Source organism: Convolutriloba macropyga, chromosome 7, assembly GCF_964194025.1.
Source record: "Convolutriloba macropyga chromosome 7, txConMacr16.3, whole genome shotgun sequence".
NCBI lineage: Eukaryota > Metazoa > Xenacoelomorpha > Acoela > Convolutidae > Convolutriloba > Convolutriloba macropyga.
In genome coordinates this window covers 25,545,544-25,572,581 of record NC_134474.1, presented here as the reverse complement: position 1 = coordinate 25,572,581, position 27,038 = coordinate 25,545,544, and the positions used below count along the sequence as shown (strand labels likewise).

Below are 27,038 nucleotides of genomic sequence, written 5' to 3'. Positions count from 1 at the left end.
TGGCAGAGCCGACATCTCTCAGCAAAAAAAACAAGAAAAAATTTAAAGCATAGTGCGCTCGAAATGGTCCCTGATCAGACCCAATTGCGCTCGAAGTCGCCTCTGATCAAACCAAAGTGCGCTCGAATCCGCCAATGATCGGACTTTTCAGAGCAAATCGACCTCTGATCAGACCATCTCCAGACCATCGTCCAGACTAAAGTGCGCTCGAACTTCCGTCCAGACCCTGTTTTTCCTACTGCGAACACACGGGTGTGCGCTCAACTGGGTCTGATCATAAACCAAATTGAGACTGGACCTCAACCTGGACGGGAAGCATATTCAGTTCAAAATATATATAATTGTGTTTGACTAAAAGAAATACTGAACTGGATATTTATCGTACGGAAACACTTACATTCACGCAATTTCATTCAATTTTAATTTTTTTATTCTAGGTTAAAATTTAGATTATTAGATGACTTTGCAAAAAATACGACCAATGCAAAAGTAGAGGTAATCAATGAAAAGTAATCTATAAACACCAATAGCAAAGTAGAGAACATGTATTTCATATGTCTACTAAAACAAAAAAATGCAATTTGTTTATTTACCTGTTCCAGTTTTCTAAATACTGATAATACAACTTTAATAACAGAACACAAATCAGATTAAAAAAATCTCTTCTGTTTATAAAAATCGGATTTTGCTGACTAAAAGTCAAAAACTGATGATTTATATAAAACATGATTTCATAAAACGATTATGAGTTTATTTTTTGAACTAATACTTAAAAGGTTTTATGGAAAGTCAACTACTAAGTACTTCTGAACGAGCAGTTTCAAAAAGTCGCAGAAAATACAAACAATGTACAGATAAAATCGATTACAGTTTGCGCATTACAAGTTCACCATTAAACCTATCTGATTTGTTTTCAGGTGTCTCACGGAAGAGTTCTGCAATCTTAGTAATTCAATTTTAATAAAACAATAATTTTGTTTAATAATGGTAAACTATATTTTCTACTAGAGCTTAACTATTAATGAAACGGTTTTTGTAGCAACAGATAGATTTTTGCTCTTATGGGTATGAAATAGTCTTTCGAGAAACTCCTGGTTACCAATTATATATAAATCAAAAATCTATGGCAAAATCATTTTATATTTGCTCCTTTTCATGTTTTAACATCTTCAATAAAAGAAGTATTAGAAATCAGTGCCATTTGTAGAATCACAAAAACTTACGTTTCAAAAAATTACTATGTCTTTGTCTGCCAATTTGTACATACAGTGCACGATTTCTCTTTTTCATGATGTCAATTAAGTCCGAGTCAGCTACTACCTATGAAGAAATTTCGCTTAGCGGCTGATTTTTTATTAGGTTTACTAGTAACAAAACAATCCAAAAGCATGAGACTCAGCATCTTTGCTTTTTAAATGGTGGACTCGTATTCGCTGGATTGACTCGTGTTTACGTTTCCAGAAAATTACTTTTAAAACTCTTTTAATCAACAAGTTGATCGGTTTTTTAAAAGTTTCATTAGAGGATCCGTAGAATAAAATTCCGTATAGTTTTGATATAAATTTTGGAAAATTTAAAAAATTGCGTTCTCGTAAAAATCAAGAGCAATTGGTAAAAAAGGGAACGAATTTTTAAAAGCTTCTCATTGACGTAGTTAATATGATCTTTGAATTTCAACTGGTTGTCTAACCTTAATCATGGGTAAAAGAGCTGGTATGTTCAATACTTGCTCGATCAATTGTTGGTTTCTGCTGGTTTAGATTGCGATTTTTTCCAAATACCGTTTGTTTTGCTTTTGTTGTATTAAAAGTTAAATTCTTTAAATGAAACCTGTTCGCAACTGCGGCTAGTGTGGCAGCGTTTTTTATTCCTACAATCTCGTTACTAAATTTATTTTAAAAAAATGTTTCATCATCATAGAGTACATTCTTACTTTCTTTAGATTTTTGGGTTGAAACCCCATTCAGGCAGATAATGAAAAGCAGTGGACCAAGAATTGATCCTTTTGGGACTCCACAATAAACGTTTTCTTTGCAAGTCCAGTTTTGCTTATATTAAAACATTGGAGTCGGTCTTTCAGATAAAAATCAAGCAATTTCAGTACCAACCCTCAAAGTCCGTAGTGTTCACAATTTTTCAGCAATAACTAGTTATTCACTTTATCGAAAGCTTTGTTTTAGATCAATAAAAATTCATTCTGTTAAATTCTTCAATATAAACAAATTTTCTCGATTTCTGCAGTCAATGAAGCTATGGCGACAACAGTACTTAATTTGCTTCAAAAATCAAATTGATTTTTTGACAATTGTTTCTGAACGAAAACGTGAAAATTCTTTTTCTTTATTAGTTCAATGGCTTTTTATACTACTCAAATAGCTGGAAGTAGTGGGGTTGGTCTGTATTTTATGTGTTCGCTACAAAATGTTTTAAAAAAGGCACTAATTTGGCTACTTTAAGGCGTCGTGGAAATAAGCCATGTTTCAGACACTCAATATATAATATTTTAAGTAATGGACTAACTGCCAGAGATACTTTATTGAGAAAAAATGTAGTTTATGTTGTGGCAGTGTAAGCTAATTTTCGATGTAAGCAACTGCAGTGTGCCCCTGATTTTGAAACTGGTTGTTGGAAAAAACATGGTATTCGTGTGAGTTTCGATTTCGTATTTATGCATTGTATCGAATGATTTTGCTAGCTCTAGACCATTGTTTGCGAAAAAATTGTTAAATTTTTATATGTTTTTTACAATTGGTTTATTAACCGGTGCTAAGGGAAATAAGAAAGAAACAGTTTTTGATTTTAATATAGTTTCGATGAAAAAGTACAGGCTTTATGAGTTCTTTGAACTCTTACGTCGTTGTGACGATAAGAAATTCAAATTAAAGCATCAGAAATCAAAGGTAAGACGAAGAATTGAGTCTATTCTAGAGTTTGTTTTCATTTTTTCTTTACTTGTTGATATCAACAAACTTTTTTCTTGGGCGGAGACGTGATGTTTCCCTCCGATCGCCTGTCCGGCTTTTCGGTATTCTTGCATTGTTATGCTTTTATTTTGTCAAGATCCGCCAGCTCGTTAACTCTCATGAATTTTGGTTTGTATATGCCGTTGTATATGTTTCAAAACTACAAAACTTGGGATGTTTCAAAGCTTCAGAGTTCGAATATGTATATCTGAATAGAAAGGACACATATTAGACATTTTGCATTGAATATTGAAAATCCAATATCATTTAATTTGACGAACAATTTATTTCCGTTTGATTTGTTTTTTCGTCTTGAATACTTTATTTTTAGTTTTTCAAATCAGACATAATTTAAGAAAAATCAAATGTTGAAAAAGCTTTTCTCAATAGAGTTGCAATTGCTTTGCTTTATTGTTTTTTAGGTTTAGATTTTTCTTACAGTTTGCAAGTTTTTGAGATAGTAGAAAAAGCGTCTGCAACTGCTAATACCTGTTTACTCTAACCAAAGCCAATAAGATTGTTGGTTTCACCCCAGATTTTTAAAAATGATAAATCTCTTTATGGCACGTAAAACGTTTCCACCGTTTAATTTGAAAAGTTCTTCATTTTAGTTTTGAAAGAGTATGTTCAGTTTGATTCAAAACATCATTTTACTTCAATTGCGGTCTTTTGAACAATGTGTTGATGTGCTTTAAAGAGAGATATTTCAGGTTGATTTGGATTTAAAGTCCATTAACAGCACTATGAATGAAAACATTCTCTATCTTATCAATTAAATTAAATTTTCTTGATAAAGTTTCGTAATTTTCCAAAGCTCTTGTGTGTTCTCTAATTGAGTTTTAAGAAGAACATACACATACCTACATCCATACAAAAATACATACATACATTTCATACATACATAAATACATACGTGCATACATACATAAATACCTTAATAGATACATAAGATATAGACACTTGTTTGATTGACAAGATTCTGTTTAAAAAGATAATTTGCTAATTAAGCGGAGAAATAGGGGGGGGGGGGGGTAATTTTTTTAATTTTTACACTCTTTACACTCTTTTCCCCGTTATTTTCGAGGAAAATCCTCCCCCGGGAAGAGCTTTCAGAGTCTTATCAAAATTGATGAGCTAAGTATATCAGACTAAATTGCTAGCGATTTTTCTTAAACAAAAGTCAAAAAATGGTTCCAATCAAAATTTTTCAGCAGCTGAAAAACATTTTTTAAATTTTCTTTCATTGGTGAAAAATTGTGTCACGCCGTGTTGTGGGAACGACACTAAAAATATCTCTCATCAGACCGTCCCAGGTTACATTTGGTAGGTTAACATCCGAATTAGTAAGGAAGCAGAATATTAGCAATTGCCGTTTTCCTGAGAAAGATTCGGCACTTTCTACGAAATATAAACAAACTAGTGAAAGTGAGTATCTGATAACAATTGCTTGCTGCAGAGATTTTTTTTTTAAAAAAAAACAAAAGAGCACCCTAAACAAGAGGATATTAATCATTTGCAAAGAAAGAAACTGCTGAACAATAAAAGAAGCTCTATTATTTCTCTGGCGTAAGTGTCAAATTAAAAAACAGATCTTCATGATTGTCTTTGGATATTAAATTAGACAAAAACAGTATTTTTTTCCACCCAGTTTTCCAGTTTTCACATTGTGGGATTAAAACCTGTTCCATGCTTTCAAGCATCCGTAAAAGTTAATACTACTTTCCCATGTTGAGGTCCAGACCCAAATTGACTTATGATCAGACCCAGTCGAGCGCACACCCGTGTGTTCGCAGACCAAAATTACAGGGTCTGAACGGAAGTTCGAGGGCACTACAGTCTGAACGATGGCCTGGAGATGGTCTGATCAGGACTCCTTCGGTCTGGAATGTCTGGACAATGGTCTGGAGATGGTCTGATCAGAGATCAATTTGGTCTGAAAAGTCTGATCATAGGCGGATTCGAGCGCAATTGGGTCTGATCAGAGGCAACTTCGAGCGCAATTGGGTCTGATCATAGCTTCTTCGAGCGCACTTGGGTCTGATCAGAGGCAACTTTGAGCGCAGGATAGTCTGATCATGAACACTTCGCAATTGTATTTATCAACATAAAAATCACTAGAAAGACTTTTTCTTTCCCCGATTTCTTGGCTACCATTTGAACAATTGTCGGGGATTAATACTCAAAAATCCATGCACCGGGTTGTTGGAACACAATACAACTCAATCTTATATTATTTCACGTACCTCTTCAAATAATTCAAGGCTTACTCTACAAATTGCATTTCAGATTTACATGGAATAGGCAAGGACAAAGATGTCAGCAAATTAACAGCAATTTTAGGAAAACGCTTCTGATTGCTAAGTCTTGCCTAATTGTCACTCTCGGGTGGGAAACAATCAGGAATTCCTTTCTCAAAAAAAGAAGCAGGATAACTGGAATAATCTGACAAGCTTCCCGCGCTAAGTGGGAAACCCACGCTCATTTCGCTGAACTATTTAATGTATATTGTAGTAGCACCCAAAAAAATTAACATGAGACTTCTTTGAATATAAAATTTTATTGTAGCAAAAGAAATACTGGATGTACGCCTCCAACCAATCAGATATTGAGAAGACACTATTCTCTTATATAAAGTGCATGCAGCACTAACTCCAGTTAGTCTGTTAACTTAGATACACCTTGTGTATACACTTGACTCCGGTGCTATACTGTTTTACCACCGTATTAATAGAGGTTTATCATCGGTGTCTTATTGAGTCGGTTAGTCTTAGAGATATAGGTAAGACTATTTCGCGCCAAGAAATAAGTAGTCCTAACTCTTTATATCTTAAGACTGTAAAAGGAGCCCACCTCGGGTCTGCTTTAACTGATGGGACCAGTGAAGTAACAAACTCTAACCGTAAAAAAACTCACACAAAACACACTATTCTCTCTTGACAAAAAGACATAGACCTAGTTTATTTAACTTTTTACTCTCTTTTTACACTTAAAATTTAGAAAACAGGGGGAACAACCCCAACAATTAATTTTAAAAATTAACATAAAAACATCAGTTTTAAAAAAATGAGCCGTCACACCGGCCACACGTCGTAAAATTCCGACACACATTCCAAAGAATTACAATTAGCTGTTCTTACAAAACAGAACAAACGCCTCATGCATGAAATTTTATAATTTAAAATTACACAATATCAGCACCTAGATGAACTAAAATTGATCTTAATACCACTATTTTGCAATAGAGCATCAGCCTCTCCTCTCTTTACAACACAGAGCTTCACAAGTCTCAAGAATTGCATTTCTCTCTTTTTTATTCAAAATTTACGGAGCTCAACTCACAAAGGGCTCATTTTGTTGTGATACCCTCACTCACAATTATACTTGACTCATCTATGACACTTTATTTAACCCACTATCGGACACACTATTTGAATTTCTTAACGGAGAATGGACAAAATTCCAACCCTCTAGAGATGGTACATTTAGAAAATCATCAATTTAATTTCTAAATTGCCTAGCGTCAACATTAAATACCGCTGCTTTGCAATCACGAAACGAAAGCTAGCACAAAATCGCTAGACAGGAAATATAAGTTTTCACTCATCTTATAAAATTAAACAAAAGCTCTTCAAAAGATTTATCGCAAGAGGAAGTATGAGAATCCCAATTCTATCTTTGTATATATATACACAGATTTTAGAAAATTGTAGTGAGATACATTTTTTCAGCTACAAAACTCTTAGCAGAAACGTATATACAGTTGATAAATAAACTACCAGAAGCACGACAAAACTTTCATGTTGCAAGTTGGTTTCCACAAAAAAAATGTACCTACCACAGAAGTACCATCAGAAATCATACTTAAACTAAAAATTGATCATAACAGTATTGAAATTAAAAATTACAATGCCAAGAATCAACCATTTACTTTCGCAAAAATTCCAGAGAACACAAACATACCCCTGGAAGCATCGACAATAGAGAGCATGGATACTATAATCCATTCAAAACAACGAATTCCAATTTAAACGAAACCCCAAAAACTGATTTTAATTCCTACCTATTAGTTGATGGAACACCTTTTACATCTCATATTGTAATCACTCTTTCACTAATTGATCTTGAAAAAATAAAACCAATAATAGCAATAATAACAATAATAATAATCAAGAGGTAGTTAACGATACCACTCATAACACAAATATTTCTGAAGATCACAGAATTAGACAAACTGTGAATTCAACCGAACTGACACAAAATGCGAACTGACTAATTACAAGTCTTCCACTGCTACCCAATATAAACAAAACTTTACTACGCTTACAGAGACAAAAATCAGTACACTTCAACAATGAACCTGTCGTTTTAAACACATCTACTCGACCAACATTAACATACAACCAAAATATTCTATCAAGCCCCCAACAATTAGTAAATTTTGTAAGACAATTTAATTCACAAAATGATCAACAGACAACAAACGATCCAACTCCTTGCTAATTGTGAGCCATGTCTACACAAACACCTTTAGCAGTTGTTAGACGAAATACACAATTGATGTACCCTTATATAGGAGGCTCAGTACCCATGTAACAGTCTTTAAGTGCGTTTGATGGACCAAACAAATACTGAAAAAAAATTTCTTAACGCTATCACAGCAAACAAGGCCATGACAGCAGTACCTGAACAAACTGATTCACCGTACCACGAAAAATGGATTTTTAAACAAATCACTATGATACAAACGGCACTAACTGGCCCGGCACAACAATGGTACTCGCTTTCACCCATAGAAATTAAAAACAATTAGCAAGCCTTGTACCAAGAGTTCCAAAAAACTTTTGAAAATCAACAGTCACAAAAACACGCGAAAATATTCCTAGAAATTATAACACGTACCTCAAGAGAACAAATAAAAACATTAGCAATTCGAAGTGAACAAATTGTTAGAAAAGCATATGGTAATAATGCTTCAGACATGAGATATGCACAGATGAATGACGCACTTGTCAAAGCATTAGATCCACAATTAACTAGAATAGCTCTTAAAAATTGCTAACCACGAATCACAAGCATTAGAACCATAACTTCCATTTGCACAACTAGCTGAGAAAATTCTCCAAGAAAACATCAGTAGAACACATATAGATAGACATAAAGTAAGCAAAATTCCACTCTATCCTCATCGATGAATAATTAATCTATGAATATCGACAACCTCACAATAATTGATTAACGCACTATGAAACAAAATATTGCATATGGGATCAACAGAGTATGGCACAAGTACTCAAATAATCCACGATCAGGACACAGTTCTTCCACTTGCCCCGAAAAGAGGTACATAAAACCACTTGAAAAACCTAATTTTCTAACACAAACTATAATCAATCAATGAATGGAAACCAAAAATTTTCAAATAAACACGTCACATCAAAAAATATGATGGTAAAACACTACCATTCACCTATCGCTCACGAAGCAATAGCACGGAAACTCCAGACAATTCTCTACATAAAGTCCTAATATACCCTCATTTTCAAATTCGAAACCATATTTTGTAAATAGCAATTTTAAGCCACCAAATAGAACGGGTTCACCATACACGAGACAACAGAATTTGCAGAAAAAACCGAATTATAATAATAACAATAACACATACTCTTGTAATTCTATAAAATAATCACTTATTTAAAATAGAGATGTATATCGTTCGCGACAACCATTTCCACACAATTGGCTTCGAACCGTTCAAATATAATTAATTAACTTCTAGATCAAAAACAAAAGGATGACACAACGTCTAACACGGAACAAACGGAAACGCAAAACGAATCAGAAGATCAAATTCTAGAACAACAATTTAATGATTTACTCAGTCAACTCAAGCAAGATACACAAGATGAATATTTCAACTGCCAGGAAGAAGGTAATCCTCTCACAGAAGACTACATTCTTTCCACATCGTGTCAAACTATCATTTGGTTGATACCACTCACAATCTTTACACAACAGACACTCGATCACACAAAAACAATTTCCCCACCCTATCTTGAAATTGTTTTCTTACTAGGCAGCTGCACTTAACGTATTAAATAGCGATACTTGGAATAAAATTATTCACAAATTGAACCAAAAATTACAGTTGTTCTCAGCATCAACATTTGTTCTCTCAGCAGCAAATAATTCTAATTTGTGGTCACACGGAACTGTAGAACTTACTCTTTATCCAGATATCACAAACTACAGAACTCATCAAAACATCAACTTTACAAGCATGTTCCACATCTCAAACACTCAATTCAAAATTGCAGGAACACCATTCCTAGAAAAATATGTAGAAACAATAAAATTTTCATCTCACAAATTAGAATTCAAACATAACAATGAAACGGAATTCTTAAAATTCCATGAATCTTCCACAAGTCACCACCATATTATTCAAGTTTTTTTCCGCTATCGGAGATCACTCAGTATATTTTCCGCTTTTTGAAATTAGAATCCTAATCTTTTCACTTACTGCACACGATTGTAAAAACAAGTACGCAAAAGGAACTGTAAAAAACAAATCAGATTTCTCAATTATACTGATACCTAAAAAAACTTTTTTTTCCATAATGGATATATATTATATATAATATCTTTTATCAATCTTTTATTCAAATATTAATACAAAATCACCCACTGACACTTGTAAAACAAATAATTGGATATATGCCCAACAAGATATCTCAATTTTTGACCTACAAACCGCGCAATATAGCATCAATGAACTCACTGAATTTATGGATGCCTATATCTTAAATTAGCGTACACACGGTCCATCTGAAACACTTATGAAACTATATTGCTTAAATTTGACCATGCAAAAGGAACGCGAATACAAAAGCATAGCAGAAAACTTTTCACATACCATTTGACACTAATGTGTCCACAGACACAGAAAAAAAATTTCTCCAAATGTTCAATTTTGTACACATTAAAGTGAAACAAACACAATTTGAATATTTAGCACAATTCTTTATCAATTATAAACATTGCTATGCCGCGTCGAAACTTGATGTAGTAAAAACAAAACTTGAACTCAACCTACCTCTGATAGCAACAGCAGTGTTCAAAAAACTACGAGCCTTTACAGTTACAAGAACAAGTACATCACTTAATCGACATACACATACACATTTGGACTTAATTGTAACCGTAAAAACAGATTCGCTTACTACAGTGAACACATGTTTTATTCCATTAATTATCCTTAAAAAACAGAATCATTTAAAATTGTCCTAGATGTTCGTCAATTAAAAAAAATTGGTGAACTAAATGTAGTTGGCCAAGAGAGCCAATACAAATCATACTCACCCGCATAAAGATAACGGTTTTCTCAATAGTCGACATCAATAGTGCTTTCACAAGTTTTGTCTTTGCAGGACAGTAATACCGTTTTAAACGCTTAATTTATGGTTTTTCGATCGGCCCATCCGCCTTCTCATCTTTTACCAGCAGTATATATAAACCTCTAGTTTGCCAAAAAGAAGATCATCACGCATCTTGACGATGTCTTTATTCAAGACACCACAACAGACCTAATGTTACAGACATTAGATAAATACCACAAATTCTCAAATTTCAAAAATCTTAAAGCTGCCCAGATAATACATTTTTTATAGAATCAATTAAAATTTTAGGACATCAAACACTAAATAATCAAATACTCCACTCAAATTCAAAACAGATGGCTTCTCAAAACTACAACCACCAAAAAAGAAAAAGAAATACAAAATTACGTTGGATTTTCGAAATTTATCTATAAATGTATCTATTTTATCTAAGTCATCCTAAGACCATTCTACCTACAACTTAGAGACACGGTAGATGTCAAATGGACAATAGAACTCCAACCAACGTTTGAAAGAGTTAAAAAGGAACTTGCAGATGGAACACGGTACATCTGAAGCACTTGTGAAACTATATTGCTTAAACCTGACCTTGCAACAGGAACGCGAATACAAAACATAGCAGAAAACTTTTCACATACCATTTGACACTAATATGTTCACAGACACAGAGAAAAATGTTCTGCAAATATTTAATTTTGTACACACTAAACTGAAACAAACACAATTTTAACATTAAGCACAATTCTTTATCAATTGTAAACATTGCTATGCCACGTCGAAATTTGATGTAGGGAAAATAAAACTTGAACTCAACCTACCTCTGAAAGCAACAGCAATGTTCAAAAAACTACGACCCTTTACAGTTACAAGAACAAGTACCTTACTTAATCGACATACACATACACAAACATCATATACTTTTACAGTTACAAGAACAAGTACACCACTTAATCGACATACTTATACAAATTCTGACTTAATTGTACCCGTAAAAATAGATTCGCTTACTACAATGAACACCTTTTTATTCCATTAGTTATCCTTAAAAAACAGAATCATTTAAAATTGTCCTAAATGCTCGTCAATTAAAGAAATTGGCGAAGTTGAATGTAGTTGGCCAATAGAGCCAATACAAATCATACTCACCCGCATAAAAAAACGGTTTTCTCAATAGACGACATCAATAGTGCCTTCACAAGTTTTGTCTTTGCAGGACAGTAATTCCGTTTTAAACGCTTAATTTATGGTTTCTCTATCGGCCCATCCTTCTTCTCATCTTTTATGAGCAGTATATATAAACCTCTAATTTGCCAAAAGAATATCATCACGCATCTTGACGATGTCTTTATTCAAGACACCACAACAGACCTAATGTTAAAGACATTAGATAAATACCACAAACTCTCAAACTTCAAAAATTTTAAAGCTGCCCAGATAATACATTTTTATAGAATCAATTAAAATTTTAGGACATCAAACACTAAATAATCAAATACTCCACTCAAATTCAAAACAGATGGCTTCTCAAAACTACAACCACCAAAAAAGAAAAAAGAAATACAAAATTAGGTTGCATTTTCGAAATTTATCTACAAATATATCTATATTATCTAAGTCATCCTAAGACCATTCTACCCACAACTTAGAGACACGGTAGATGTCAAATGAGCAATAGAACTCCAACCAATGTTTGAAAGAGTTAAAAAGGAACTTGCAGATGGAACACTAAGTCTTGAAATTGCAAAGGCGGAAACATTTTTTTATAATCTGTGTGATGTCTCAAACTATGACATTGGAGCTGCACTTCTTCAAAAAACCAATTTGGAAAAACAGAACTAGAATCCGCAAATTCCCGCCTGTTTTCAACTACAGAACTCAGACTATCGACCACTCTTCCCGAATGTTCTGCAATAGTTTTTGCATTTTCAGAATATGAATTCATCATTCAAGGATCACAACACCCCATTATTCTCTATACTGACCACGAATCAATAATTTTCTCCTTCACACAGAAGAACAAACCAAATCAAAGAGTTTACAAATTCCAACTCATCTTAAAGAAATTTCCTAGCCTCACATTTGGACAGTCTGGACAGAAAAAACTGTTCATGACGTATAATCAACAAATATCACAGATAAAGTGCCTCTAAGCTGTATCGAAAGAGTATATTAACACAGTGACTACCTATCGACCCACGCTGGCAAGCTAATATCGAAGCCACACAGGGCCCTTTTCAAATCAATCGCTATCGCCCTATTGATTTCAAACACGGAAGTATTGTATATAATTCACGGCACCACGAACTGATCCCAAATGTCACTTGTAATCTCTGTGCTAACTGTCTTGGGAAAAACACAGAGCACGAATATAACGTAACCCATACACCAGGTTGTTCACACAATTAACTAACATATCGCTTAGTTTTGATGTAAAGTCAAAAAGTTTTTATTACGAACAAACACGTATTAAATGTGATATTGATAGGGGCTACGCTCCCCCAAAACAACGCTATTAAAGCAACACTCATCTCGGAACCGTTTTTAATGTTGGTAGATCTCACGCACGAATGATAAAATTTTTTTAACGCTAACTTATCGAAACACTCGCAGATAACGCGACTAATGCTGGACAAAAACACAATACACAAATGTACAAGAGTCGTTTTCAAAACCGCGTTTACGACGAATCATCGATTTCTCCTTTCGAAGTACACACAAAACCTATTAATAAATTTAATCAGGGCCACCCTTATTACGCTACACAATATTAAGATATTTTTAAACAATGTCAAGATAACTTTCGATTTGTCACAGCAAAAGCATTGCAAAAATTAAAGGATTTACATACAGCAATCCCAAATAAAGCACCTTCTCTCACTAATTACACTAGCAGACATCCGTAACGTATACGTAATTCTACAAGAATCACCAGCTTATCGTAAATCCAAAAAAACGAACTCTGTACAAAACAAATCAGCTTCGCTGCTGTACACTCAAATATACAGATTGACGCTAAACGTAATTGTATGATTAGCCGATTTTTATTTGAGATGGACCACACGAGTCTCTCTATAAACAAGAAACTTTGCGATTTTCATCGCAATTTAAATCCTTTATCTTTCTAACAGGGACCGCCTTTATCTTACTAACACAAAAATTTCCACAAAAGCAATATGTTATCACAGGGCAGCGAAATAAATTCGCCACACTAAAAAGTTTTAATGTTATTTTACTCTTCCAATGTTAAACTGTTTAATCGCCACTCTATGTCTTATAGAAAACCTATATTTTGAGCCAATTCCCATTTTTGATCAAAATAAACTTCAAGTTGTTGATCAAGTAACACGTAATGCATTCCCTTGGTCTATTAAAGCGCCATGTGAAATTTTGATCAGCAAATATCACAAGATGCGGATGGCGATGAGCCATGTCGCTTAACTCCCTGTCCAATAAAAGCGCAAATAATGTTAAAACTTTCACGTCCGACGAATTTGAAAACCACTTCACCCACCTGAAGTTTATTGCACAACATATATAGTCAGAAAGATTGGACTGCTTCAATCAAAAAAATGAAAATTAACCAAGTAGTAGATGACGCCGCGAAAAATTTGAATTTGCACAAGCAGTTAAATTTAGACTCCTTGCAAAAGAAGCACAAAGTCACAATTACAAAGTCAATACACCAACTACTTCAACAAACTCTTTATTAACGAAAAAGAATTTACACTTCGCCATTTTGATTGGCGTCATCTGATCAACGGCAACTATTTAAAAGAAACCCTCACAAAAATCTTTGCATATCTCTGGTACGTATTTAAAGAAATAGCCATCAAACCTACCTTTTTTAATTTTTTAAAGTTCCTATTTGGACTAATTCGTAGCGCATTAAACGTATATAATCTTAAATCACTTTTAGGTCCTAATATCACATTAGCTAGAGTTATAACATCCGGATTTTTTTAAATATTCTCACAAACTTTTTTCCACGTACTACAATCAGATTCTTTACAATATAAACCACCATCACCAAAGAGAAGACGAAGGCAATATGTCGATAGTAGTGCTCCGGTCTCTCAAAATAAATTGAATTTATTACACTGAAAATTTGAAAAATTTAATATGCAATTCTCCTCCCCTGTGCACAATAAATCTAATAAACACAAAGCTTCAACTCTCCCCAAATCTAATTATGAATGCTATGAGATACCAGTATACTCAAACAGAAAGCCAGATTTTCAATCGTTGCACTTACATAATTTTCACTCCAGTAAATGCAAACACTCACAAGACCTTCTAAAGACTCTTTCGAGACTGACCCTAAGTATCCGAAAAACCCGGAAGATTTTCTATAAAATCAATTAAGCACTTGTGTATACCACTTTCATGTTTTAGTAACACCACAGCTGTCAACCCCGGCTCTCAAGATGGAAGTTCAGCTATCCCTCCAAACGGCGACAACACAGTATACAGCCACATCATGCTGGATGTTGACGACATTCTGCTTTCGCCACTGACACCTTTGGTACTGCCTCCTCCAATACCCGAGCCAGTATGCGAAACGCTGACGCCGGCTCTCTTCACGATGACTCAGGGCTCCCCACAGCCACAGTCTGTGGATTCGGCCGCTTATGCTCAGTTGAACCCACTAAATTCACCCGCTCCCTACTCCTCGTCATCAGGAGAACTCCACTTATATATCGGGAGGGACGCAAGTTTACCTGCCGCGACAGGAGGACCACCGAATTCCGGACGTGGGCCACACTCTACCACATTGGGCTCACTGTCCCTCAAACTCCAAAGACTCACTGTTCTCCTGAAGCAATCCTCCAACGGGGAAAAAAATCCTCACTACAGGACAATGAGAGAAAGTTAGGTACTTTGACAGGACTGACTTTACTGACCGGCACACCTTGTAAGTGGCATCCTCACTGGTTCCACAATCAAGTGGACGAGTTACTAAAAACACTAGTCAATACTCTACTAACAGAGATTCCAGGCAACGGCAGAAGTCACAACCTCATTTCGAGGACAATACAACTCATGACTTCATTATACAACGAAGATGACACATCCAGCGTCTTTCAGCTACAATTAACAAATTCGGATTTAAAACTCCGGATAGATGTAGCAGTAGAAATATTGCATGTACATCTCCAACCAATCAAATACTGGGAAGACACCATTCTCCTATATAAAGCGCATGCAGCACTAACTCTAGTCAGTCTTTTAGCTTAGATACATCGTGTTTATACGCTAGACTTCGGTACTATAGTGTTTTACCACAGTCTTATTAGAGGTTTATCATCGGTGTCTTATTGAGTCGGTTGATCTAAGAGATATAGGTAAGCCTACTTCGCGCTTTATATCTTAAGGCTGTAAAGGGAGCCCACCTCGGGTCTGCCTTTGTACATGTTCCAAGTTTTTGAGCAATTTGTCTGTTCTTATGCAAACTCTATATCTCTTCAGAGCCCAAAATTACAATCTCTTTATGAGGAAAAACCTTGATATCATGTGCCCAAAATTATGGATACTATTTTCATAAAACCTTGATAACTTCCACTTCTTTTAAATCAAGCTGAAAATTAGAATCCAAACTCGATTTTGAAAAAACTCGATAAAGACAACTTTGTGAGAGTTATTTCAGCTAACAACCAAAGGTAGGCTTCTAGGGCTCTTCATAAACAAATTATTTCATTTCATTGGAATTCAATTTTTTTTAAAGGCCCTCTTTTTGATTCGAAAGTGTTAAATTAACTTCTTGATTAGTTAATCAAATGGACCTTCTTTCATTTAATGAAGTGATCATAAAAACAACTGACACTAGTTGTTGAGATCAGAAAATAAATTGGGCAGAAGATTGAGTATTTTTCTTTGGTGTGTTTAAAATTTGTTTAATGACTCACCTTATTATTGCTCTACACCCGTCATGAAGGTTTTCTACATAGCCTTCGTATTCATAAACAACTTACGACGTTTTTAAGAAGCTTTTTGTAAAGTCGAATAATTTTTGATATTTTTGACGCTGTCCATTATAATAATTGTCTGCAGCATAACCGTGAGTCATGGACGTGCAGTTTTTACGTACCCCAGTCGATTTCGAATGGTTATCTTGCAAGATTCTGGCAGATTCTGCCAGAATCTTGCAAGATTATGCATAATCTTGCAAGATTTCTGCCAGAATCTTGCAAGATAACCATTTTTCTGTCAGAATCTTGCCAGATAACCATTTTTCCGCCCGCCAGATTCTTGCAAGATAACTATTCATTCTGCCAAAAACTTGCAAGATAACCATTTTTCTGCCAGAATCTTGCAAGATAACCCTTTTTTTAAGTACTTCCTACAGCTAAAAAGCACGCGCGAAACGTCCTAAGGTGCTCGAAAAAATATAAAACGTCACAATATTTGAATGTACACATATTTTGGGCATCGACAAAAAAACAAGCGGAATAATGATTATCACCAGACAATTATTAATCTAAGGCATCAGCAAAGAATTCCTTCCATCTTCGATCCTTTTTATATCATTTTCTAACTTTTCTGTTTCTTGATGTTCTTTTTCTTGATTTTCTTGGGTTGGAGATGGGTTGAAGCTGGGCTGCAGTTGGGTTGAAGCTGGGCTGCTTGCTATAGCAACACACTAAAAATAGTTTTTGACCATTTTTTTGAAAATTTGGGTTACACGAGGATTCACTTCTTCATTCAAGTATTCAAATTACGCGTAAGTTTAAAAAACTCAGAAAATTTAAACTTTTTTCAAAATAATGGTTAATGAATTTTTGAAGTTTTTAAAAACTTTCCCAGAAAATCTCCAACGTCCGGAGTTTTGAGTTTTCAAAAACGTTAATTTTAATACCAGAAACGCTAACTTTGGGTTGAATAAGCTACTCCGTCCGTTTTCATCTAATACTAATATAAATTTTCATATTTTTAGATTTTATGGCTCTTTCATTATAGGTTTAAATCGGGACAGGCAAGGGTTTTTCTAAATTTCTGCGCAATCCTGAATTTGCTCGAACAAAAGAGGGTTTATTATACGGCAGAAAAAGATTTGATTATTTTGCCAACTTATATTCACGCTTCGTCAAAGCGATTGCTAGTAAAATTTGATATTGTTCTGGACACCAACCTCAAATCAGCTGCACGAACTACAGTGAGCGGCAATCACCGGACCCAGTTTGACACCCATCGAAATCTTGATTGCTCCCCGGGTGGAGGTTTGGAAATTTTTGTGCGGTGAAATGCGGTGAAAAAAAATTTTTCACCGCGTAATTCTTACATCTTTTTGCGGTGAATGCGGTAAATCGCGTTGTATTGTTTGTATTCACCGCGTTCTCGGTTCTCTTACAAAAAAGAAGTTTCTATACACAGGTTCGAACTTCTCACTTCCTGCATCTCTTCAACTTCTTATTCCCTTGCCACAACTGTCATGTAATCCGATTGAATAAACGTCTGAAAACAAATACGATTAATTTTTGTAAGAAATGTGGTTATTTTTCCGGTGATTTTTTTGTAAGAAATGCAGTGAAATGCGGTAAAAAATTTTTTTCACCGCTTTTACCGCAATCACCGCGTTTCTTACAAAAATTAACCGCATTCACTGCTTTTCTTTAGAACAATCACCCCAAAAACCTCCACCTGGGTCTACATATGAGCTTGTCCACGGGCCTTTTTTGGCTCTTCATATGAAAGCTTGATTGTGGCTGAAATTGTTCACAGGTATAAATTTTTTCTCAATAATTGCTTTTTGGGAGAACTGTTGTATTGTTCTGTGTTCTATAATTACTTCAGGAAGAGGAGTACTGGTATTCTACAGGTTTTTACGACTCGAACAGGAAGATTGTTATTTTACACGTTTGTTTTTAGCTAGAGCAAGTTTGTTCAAGACTTGAATCTTGATTTCTTTCGTTTGCAACAATTACCTCTGTTTTTGATTTTTGACTTCTGCTTTTGAGCATTGGACACTACCAGTAGCTTAGTTTTCATTTTAAAGTAATCCGAAGCTGCTAATAAAATTGATGGTAAAGCGGCAATTTTGAGATTTTTCATCCTATTTGAAACGCTTCGATAATATGCTTTATTGGGAGGCTTTTTGTTTTTTCTCGTCTTCATTTTGATAATTTGATTTGGGCGAGGTTAGCTTAGAGTTTATAAGGCAGGACGCTTCGAGTCGTCTTGGGTATTCTTTCGGCTATGTTTTTAAGCTTAAGTCATGATTTGAAAATTAACTTTTGTTTTCGAACGTTGACTTGTTTCAGAAAGTTGACTTCTGTTTTTGAACAATGGACTTCAAAAATCAGCCTAGTTTGTAATATATATAGTAATTAAAAACTGATGGTTAATCAAGGTTAAAAGGTCATTGAGAGAATTTTTCAACCCCAAGTTAGTCTCTACACCGATCTAAACTACCTCCCACACCCAACTAGCCCCTCCCCCGCCTGCCTCCCCCCCCCCACCTACCACTACCCCAACTAACGCCCTAAACCTAATTATATAAAGTTATATAAAGTTGCAAAAGAGTTTTTTTTGCCTGAACCTTTGAGTCGTTTCCGGTATTCTAGCGGCATGTTTTTTAGTTCATTTCAACAGTTCAATTCAATTTACTTTTTAGATATATTCTGTTTCAGTCCTCTCAGAGTTTTTGATGCCTGCCAGTTACAAATTGTTATTTAGAATGTAAACATGAGCACGAGAACCCGAGAGTATAGATGATGTATGCCCAATAGGCAACGAGAAAGGCCAAAAAAACAAGCTCAACTTTTCTGCCCGAATGTTAATCGGAAACACTCGTCGTTTATAGGCAGAGAATGTAGAAAATGTGGTTGTACTCATTAATGGTCCTTGGGATGTTGAGCTGACGAACGAAACTGTATAGCTCCCAAACAATGATGAGTTTTGGACATTTTTTAATCTGTATTAAATTCGGATTTTAGTTTTGGAGGAAAATCTGAATTTTTCCCTTATGTGGATTTTCGTTAATATCGAAGAAAGATTTAATGGAATTAAAGTTTTCCCGGTGAGTCTTTCCTACCCAAAATCAACGAATATAATTCAGTGATTTAGGAACAAAAATTAACAACAAAATCTTGCTTTTGATACCAGAATGCAATAATTTTGACCAGAAAATATTTATGTCCTCGTCAGTTTGGATCAAAACTTCCTCCACGTATGCAATCAATTTTAAGCAAAAAAACACACATTTAAGGCAAAAAATGTTGAAAGCTCAAAAATTGACAAGCAGTTAACTGAAAAAAAGGAAAAATTGAAATCTTTTTAGAAAAAAATATTAATTTAAACAGAGTAATTGAAAACTTTAAATTCGAACTCAACCAATTCAAATGCAAGCACTAGATGTACGCTGCCATATTTTCCTCTTCCACTCCTGAGAAATTATCAGCGTACATTCTTTGCAACAGGCAAATGCCAAACTCGAGTTGTCAAATAATTTTCCCCTGGATGATCGGACGAAATTAGGTATGCTGAAATAACAGTCATAGAAAAAATATAGATTTCCGAAAAAATGATGACCAGCGACTGGGTGATATCCATAGGTTAGGTAAATTTGATACCAGCCACCAGCAAAATTTGGCCTATTCTCCACACGCTAATCGCGTATGTCGAAATAGTCCAAAATTTACTGCTAACTGGTATCCCTGTTTTATCCACTACTACATATTCACTCAAAATCTATCATTTCTTGTTTCACTTAGTGCAATCGGCGAAGCCGCTTCGCGGATCCACTAGTATCGAGTTAAGCTGGTAATTATCAGACGGAAGCTTGGGTTCTATCAGTGAAACTGCTTCGCAGATAGACCTTCGGTCATGCTTCGCCATCCCCACTGACTCCCATTTCTCATATTGACAAAAATATTAAATAATATAAATTTTCATATGTTCCCCTAATCAATATTTAATCAATCTAAAACTAAAACTTTCTTTCTCACTTGGCGTAGTGGTTAAATCATCAAGTCTAGTTAAGTTGCTTTAGCAAACGGAAGGTTTGGGGTTCCTTCCTCACTGACTCCAGTGAACGTCCCCCGATCGGCGATGCCGCATTTCAGGATTTGATGAAATACTACAAAACTAAGTGAGATAAAAAAAACCAAATTCACAGTTCTTAAAAAGGATGATCAGTGAATTTGCAAAGCAACTTCGTTGAACTGCTTCGAAGATCCCTGCTGTGAGACTGTATATGGGACACACTGTGATGGGAATACAGTCAAAAAACACTGAGATCGGTGGAAACACAGTGATTAGTGTTTTACTTTTATAAATCAAAAATTGATTATTCATATATTTATCTTCTCTTCCAAATTTCTAAATTTTGCTAATATTTATATAAAATTAAGATCCTTGTTTTTATTAACTACTTGGTCAATTTCAAATCTTTCTTTATCTCAAAATATTAAAAAGTTAAAACAAATATTTTTTTACACTTTTATATTAGACTTTTCAGCATATTCCTTGAATCTCTCTTTGGTATGAGTGAATCTATATCTTTTAAGATAAATGCATAATTTACATCTTCCATTTCTAAACCTAAAGAAAGAAATATGTTCATAAACTTTACACATATTACACGCTAGATATTGATCTGGATTATCATAATGACCTCCCAAATCTTTATTATAATTTTTTACTTTAACTATATCCTTACATATATAACAGCAATAATCTAAGTCTTTGCAATCTTTACAACATTCTTTCCAAGGCTTACTTTTACACTTATCACACTTCATTTTTTTACTTTCGAAAAATTATTTTTTCCAAAATTTTCCCTAATACTCAACAAACAGTAATGTACCAAGTGTGAACTTCTGCGACGTCTGTGATCTATCCTTTGAATCAAAGAAGGTTTTATACAGACATCAATCATACGATCCCAAATATAAAGAACTATTGGAGAAAATGTTTGATCTGCGAAGCAGTTTCACTGATTCTGATTTGGATGGGGATGAAGATGATTATGTTCTCAGTCCTAAAACTAAACCTAAAGATAATACTAAAGATATTATTAAAACTAAAACAGAAACTAAAGATAAACCTGAAACTAAACCCGAAGACAATATCTACACCAGAAATAAATATGAATGTAAAAAATGTAATCAAGAATTTAGAAACAAAATAGCTCTAACTACTCATTCATATAGTCACAATCGCAAGTATCTAGAAAACACAGACGACTTTATATAAACTCCAGTCAGAATATGAGAGAATTTTATATTACTGATAAAGGTGGTAATTATATTGAAGATATAGACGAAGCTACTAATTACTCATTAGAAGAAATCGAAAACTGCTATCAGTTTAGAAAAGTTAATAGTTTCAAATATAAGATCACAGCCGAGTGTGAATATAAAAAGAGAACCAAAGAGGAAGTTAAAATTACAAAAATATTCTTCAACACTGATTATATTATTAATAGGGCTATATATGATTACGGTGACTTGAAACAATGGCTAGATTTTGAAAAAGAAATATATGAAGGTTATGGCTACGACTTTGAGTTTCTTGGATTAAGAAGTATTCAATTAAATATTGAACCAGTTAAGGCATCTATTGGTATTTGTATAGATTTACCCCCCGATCTCAAAAACTCTAAATCGATATTAAATATACGTAATTATAAATACAACTGTTTGCAACTGACTATAACTGCTCGGCTATATCTTGCTATGGACCCATGAAGTGGCTTTTACAATCACGCAACACGTGAAAACAATTATGTAAATAATCTAATTGAACCAAGACAACAAAATGAAGATGATTTTGCTTATATAATAAGAATACAGAAATTGTTTAATATTAATATTTGGGTATACACACCTTGTGGTGGAGGTAAAGTAGAATTGTTTAAACCAGTGGATGATTTTCATAAAGATAGAAGAGATGTTAGAATATTGGTTTGGGGCAACGGAACCACTGAACACTGTGCTCTTATTAAAAACATAGAAACCTTGTTAGATCGACCAAATAAAATGAATCATAAGTTCTATTTTTGTGATAGATGTACCTATTGGTTTGATTCACAAATTAAATACGACAAACATGAATGCAACAACTCATTCAAACCAGAGATTAATTGTCCTAAGAAAAAACATATTACTTTTATAAATGAACACAAACGTCAGAATATAAAAAATATTATAACTGCCGATATAGAATGTTGCATTGTTGAAGTCTCAACTAATGATTGTAAATATGTAATAGCTGAACATATTCCAATAGCTGTGGGTTACACCTGGTAAGGTAACTTCAAACACTACTTCGGTCTAGGCTGCATCAAAAGTTTTGCTAGAGATCTATTAGAAATAGAAACTGAGAATAACTTCAAGCACAACAAACAAATGATATTTACAGAAGAGGATAAACTATATCACAATGGTACAAACATTGCCATATCTGCAGTATAACATGTATTAATAAAGTAAGAGATCATTGTCATGAAACTGGTAAATATAGAGGTCCAGCATGTAAAATATGTAACCGAAGGTATAAACAACAAAACTTCATTCCTGTAATATTCCATAATGCTTAGGCTATGATTTCAACCTACTATATAGTGAACTCTTTAAACAAAACAATGATAAAAGAAAAGTAGATAACATACCACTAGCTGCTGGTAAGTCTAAGATGTTTAGCATTGGTTGTCTCAAATTTTTAGATAGTTATAACTTCCTAGCTATGCCTCTAGATCAAATGGCAAAGATATACAGATGCAAAACTGAAACATTATATCCATATGAATACTTTAAATTGGATTCAAAGCAATTGGGCAACACGACGAAGTCGTATGGTAGTTCCACTACCAAGGGTAGCAAAGCTACCTACCAAAAAGTTATAGGTAATCTAAAAATAGAAGACTTCAAATCCTCATTACATAATAAATTACCAACACAAGAAGAAGTAGATAACTTTAATAATGAAAACAGTCATAAAACCGGTAGAGATCTAACTATAGAGTATTTACAGAATGATGTCGAAATATTAGACTACTGCATGAAAGAATATGTCAAATTAAGTATGAAAGAATTTGGACTCAATCCACTACATTACGTTAGTCTACCGGGTTATAGTTTTGATTGTTGGTTAATGTCAAGCGGTGTTACATTAGATACATTGCAAGATAAACAAATGCTAGATGATTTTGTTGGAGCAAAGAGAGGTGGCATATGTTGCATAATGGGTGATAGATATATTATTGGTAATAATGGTGAAACATCGTTGAAGCCGTTTCCCGGATGGACGAAGTCCCATAGATCCATATGGTACATAGGCGCGAACAACCTATACGGCTATGCAATGATGCAAAAGCCACCTTATAAGAACTTCGAGCGCTGTAACCCATCTCTAGAAGCAATATTAAATACTCCAGATGATATTGATCATGGCTACTATATAGTTTGTGATATTGATTATACTAATAGTTGTAAAGATAGAACAGAGCAACTAGCACTAATGCCCAATAAGAGAAAGATAAATGATAATGAATTGGGATGCAGAGAAAGAGAGAAAAGTAAAGCAAGAACAGAGAAATTAATCTTAGATCAAAACAACAAAACAGAATATATGGTTCATTATAGGATGTTTAAGCTCTATGTTAAGATGGGAGTAAAGGTAACTAAAATACATAGAGTAATCAAATTCAAACAAGATTGTATTTGTAGAGATTATATACAAAACAATACAAACAAAAGAGCAACAACAAAAACTGAAGCAGAGAAGGATGTAAGGAAACTAATGAACAACTCACTATATGGAAGAATGTGCACGAATCCCTTACACTTCTTTCAAAGTAAGTTCTTACACGATGAAGAAAAGATAATGCAAAGTATAAGTAAACCAACATTTAAGAAAATAATTAGATATAAAGATTATAGCCAAAGTGAATAGGTAAAGTAAAGAATAGAATATGTTTCTCCTTTATATATAGTTGTTACTATATTAGAATTAAGTAAATTACACATGTATGATGTATTCTATAATATTCTTCAACCATCTCTCAAAGATCAAAAACTCCATTATATGGATACTGATAGTTTTGTATTAAATTTTACTGAAGGTAATGTCGACAATGAACACATGGATTTAAGTAATCTAGAGCCTCCTATCAAAACAAATAATAAAGTCCCTGGTAAATTCAAACATGAAACGGGAAGTAAGATCATAGAAGAGTTTGTGGCCTTAACACCAAAGACATATAGCTTTAAAGATTATCCCAACAAAACTAAAGAGAAGGGAATAAAGAATTGTAACAATGCTAAACATGAGGAGTATTATAATGCACTAATGTATAACACAGAGAGAAGTGTAGATGAATGTAGAATACAAAAAGTTGGTGATAACATGACAACAACAAAAACAAGTAAGATTAGTCTAAACACATTTGATGATAAAAGATTTTATGTAAATAATATTAGAAGCTATCCTCATGATGAGAATCTATATCTATTCAAAAGAGATTTAATAAATAAAATTAAGAATCCATCATTAGAGCTATTGATAAAACTAGGTCTAGAGCTAGACATAAATAAAGATTCGCTGATAAATAATGTTAAAGAGCTAACAATTAAGGATGATAGAAAGTTAATCCTTGCCGTCATTACACTATATAACGATTTATTATAATTATAAAAAATGACTAAGCTAGAATCATTAATAGAATTAAACAATCTAGAAAAACAAAACAGAAAAAATAGATTAGAAGATAAACTAAAACAACAAGAATATTATGGTGGCATAGAAGAGTTATTTGATCCTTTAACTAAAACACTAAATGCAAACAGTGAAACATGGCTAGCCCATAATGAACACAATCTAGCATTAAGTGAACAAACATTGAGAGCAATAGATTGGCAAAATCAAGAGTTAGATAAACAAACTAAGATGATTCAGCAAGCTGGTTTCCAGATCGGTGGAAATACTTCCAAGATTAATGAAACGCTAAAGGGGACTATAAAGGCAACTCAAGATATAGCACCAGTTTTTGTTGATACAAAGACAACCAAACTTCTTCATGACATGGGGGCTCAAACTAATCCTCAATTAAAATTAGAACTCGTAGATTTACCTACTAGGAGATATAAAAAGAATGGTGTTGATATAATCCTAAAACAGGGTGCTTTTTTAGTTAGGGATAATGCATATGAGTTTTCAGAAGGATTTACTGATTTTCTTACTAAATCAAATATGACATATGATAATGTTGAGGAAGATGAAAACAAAATTAAAAGGTTTTTAAAGGATATTGGATATGATTTAGGAAAGGGGGATAAGAAAAGTGCTAGATATAGAACAATAAAACGTATAATGGAGGTAAGAGATGATATATTTGGCAGGGGATTAAATGGCAACCCAAATAATTTAGTAGAAAGACTAGAATTATTAATACTAGAAACAAAAGCTGGTCATGATGGGCTATATGATGAAATGCTAGATATATCTAAGCAACTATTATCTATGAATATTCTTAATCAAGAACAATTAGATAACTTTGTTTTTAACTATGGTATATGAGCAAGCTCACAACTTCGTTGATCAGGGAACCTGCTTTGCAGATAGGTGAAACCATCAGGGAACCTGCTTCGCAGATGACTACGTCCATAAAAAAATGTGGAAAAACAACAACAATTATTAGCTAAAGAAGTATTCAGTCCTCAAATAACAAAATTTAAAAGACAAAGAATAATACTATTATATAAAGTTGAGACATGGTGAGCTGATTTAATTGATAAGTCATCTCTAAGTAAATACAACAATAATTATAAGTTTATATTAACAGTTATAGATATTTTCACAAAATATGCATGGGCTATTCCTTTAAAGAATAAATCTGGTTTATCTATAACTAATGCTTTTAAAATAGTTTTAAGTTAACATCCACAGTGTGGTTCTGAACCTAGAAAACCAGAAAAGTTATGGGTAGATAGAGGTAGTGAGTTTTACAATGAAACATTTAAATCTTTACTTAAAGAATATGGAACAGAAATGTTTTCTACTTGTAGTGATTTAAAGGCTGTGTTTATAGAGAGATTCAAAAGAACATTATTACATTTAATCAATAAACCAATGTTCATCAATGGAGATGGTAATTGGGTAAATATATTAAATGATGCAGTAATATCATATAACAATAACATTCATTCAACAATTTATATGACACCAGTTGATGCTTCTAATAATCCTGATAAAATTAGATATTCATTCAATTTTAAAAATACTAAGCAAAAACTTAAAGTTGGTGATTATGTCAGGAATGCTGACAAACGTAACATTTTCTCTAAAGTATACACTTCTAATTGGAATAGAGAATTATTTAAAGTTAATGAAGTTTTGAAAACGCAACCACCAACATATAAAATAGAAGATATTAATGGTGAGATAATAGAAGGTAAATATTATGAACAGGAACTATTAAAATCCGAGTTTGATTTTCAATCTAATAATAAAGTTTTAGAATCATTAAATATATTTCTTAAAATAAATAATGACAAGAAACAGATTCAGTCAGGCTAAACACCAATCGGGGAACCCGCTTGTCGGATCAACATCAACATCAACAAACAACTTAACATTAAGTAAGGCCCGAGGGTTGTTCCTAGAAGATGATGATAATATTAACATGAAAGATACCTATAAAATTACAATTGTACATCCTCCTACAGATGAAAAAGATGTTGTT

General features: G+C 33.6%; 1 protein-coding gene across 2 annotated transcripts in view; it reads right to left on the bottom strand.

The window, feature by feature from the left end:
• LOC142342723 (uncharacterized) overlaps positions 1 to 27,038 on the bottom strand; it is a 467,707-nt gene that overhangs the window by 223,765 nt on the left and 216,904 nt on the right. The window lies entirely within an intron of this gene.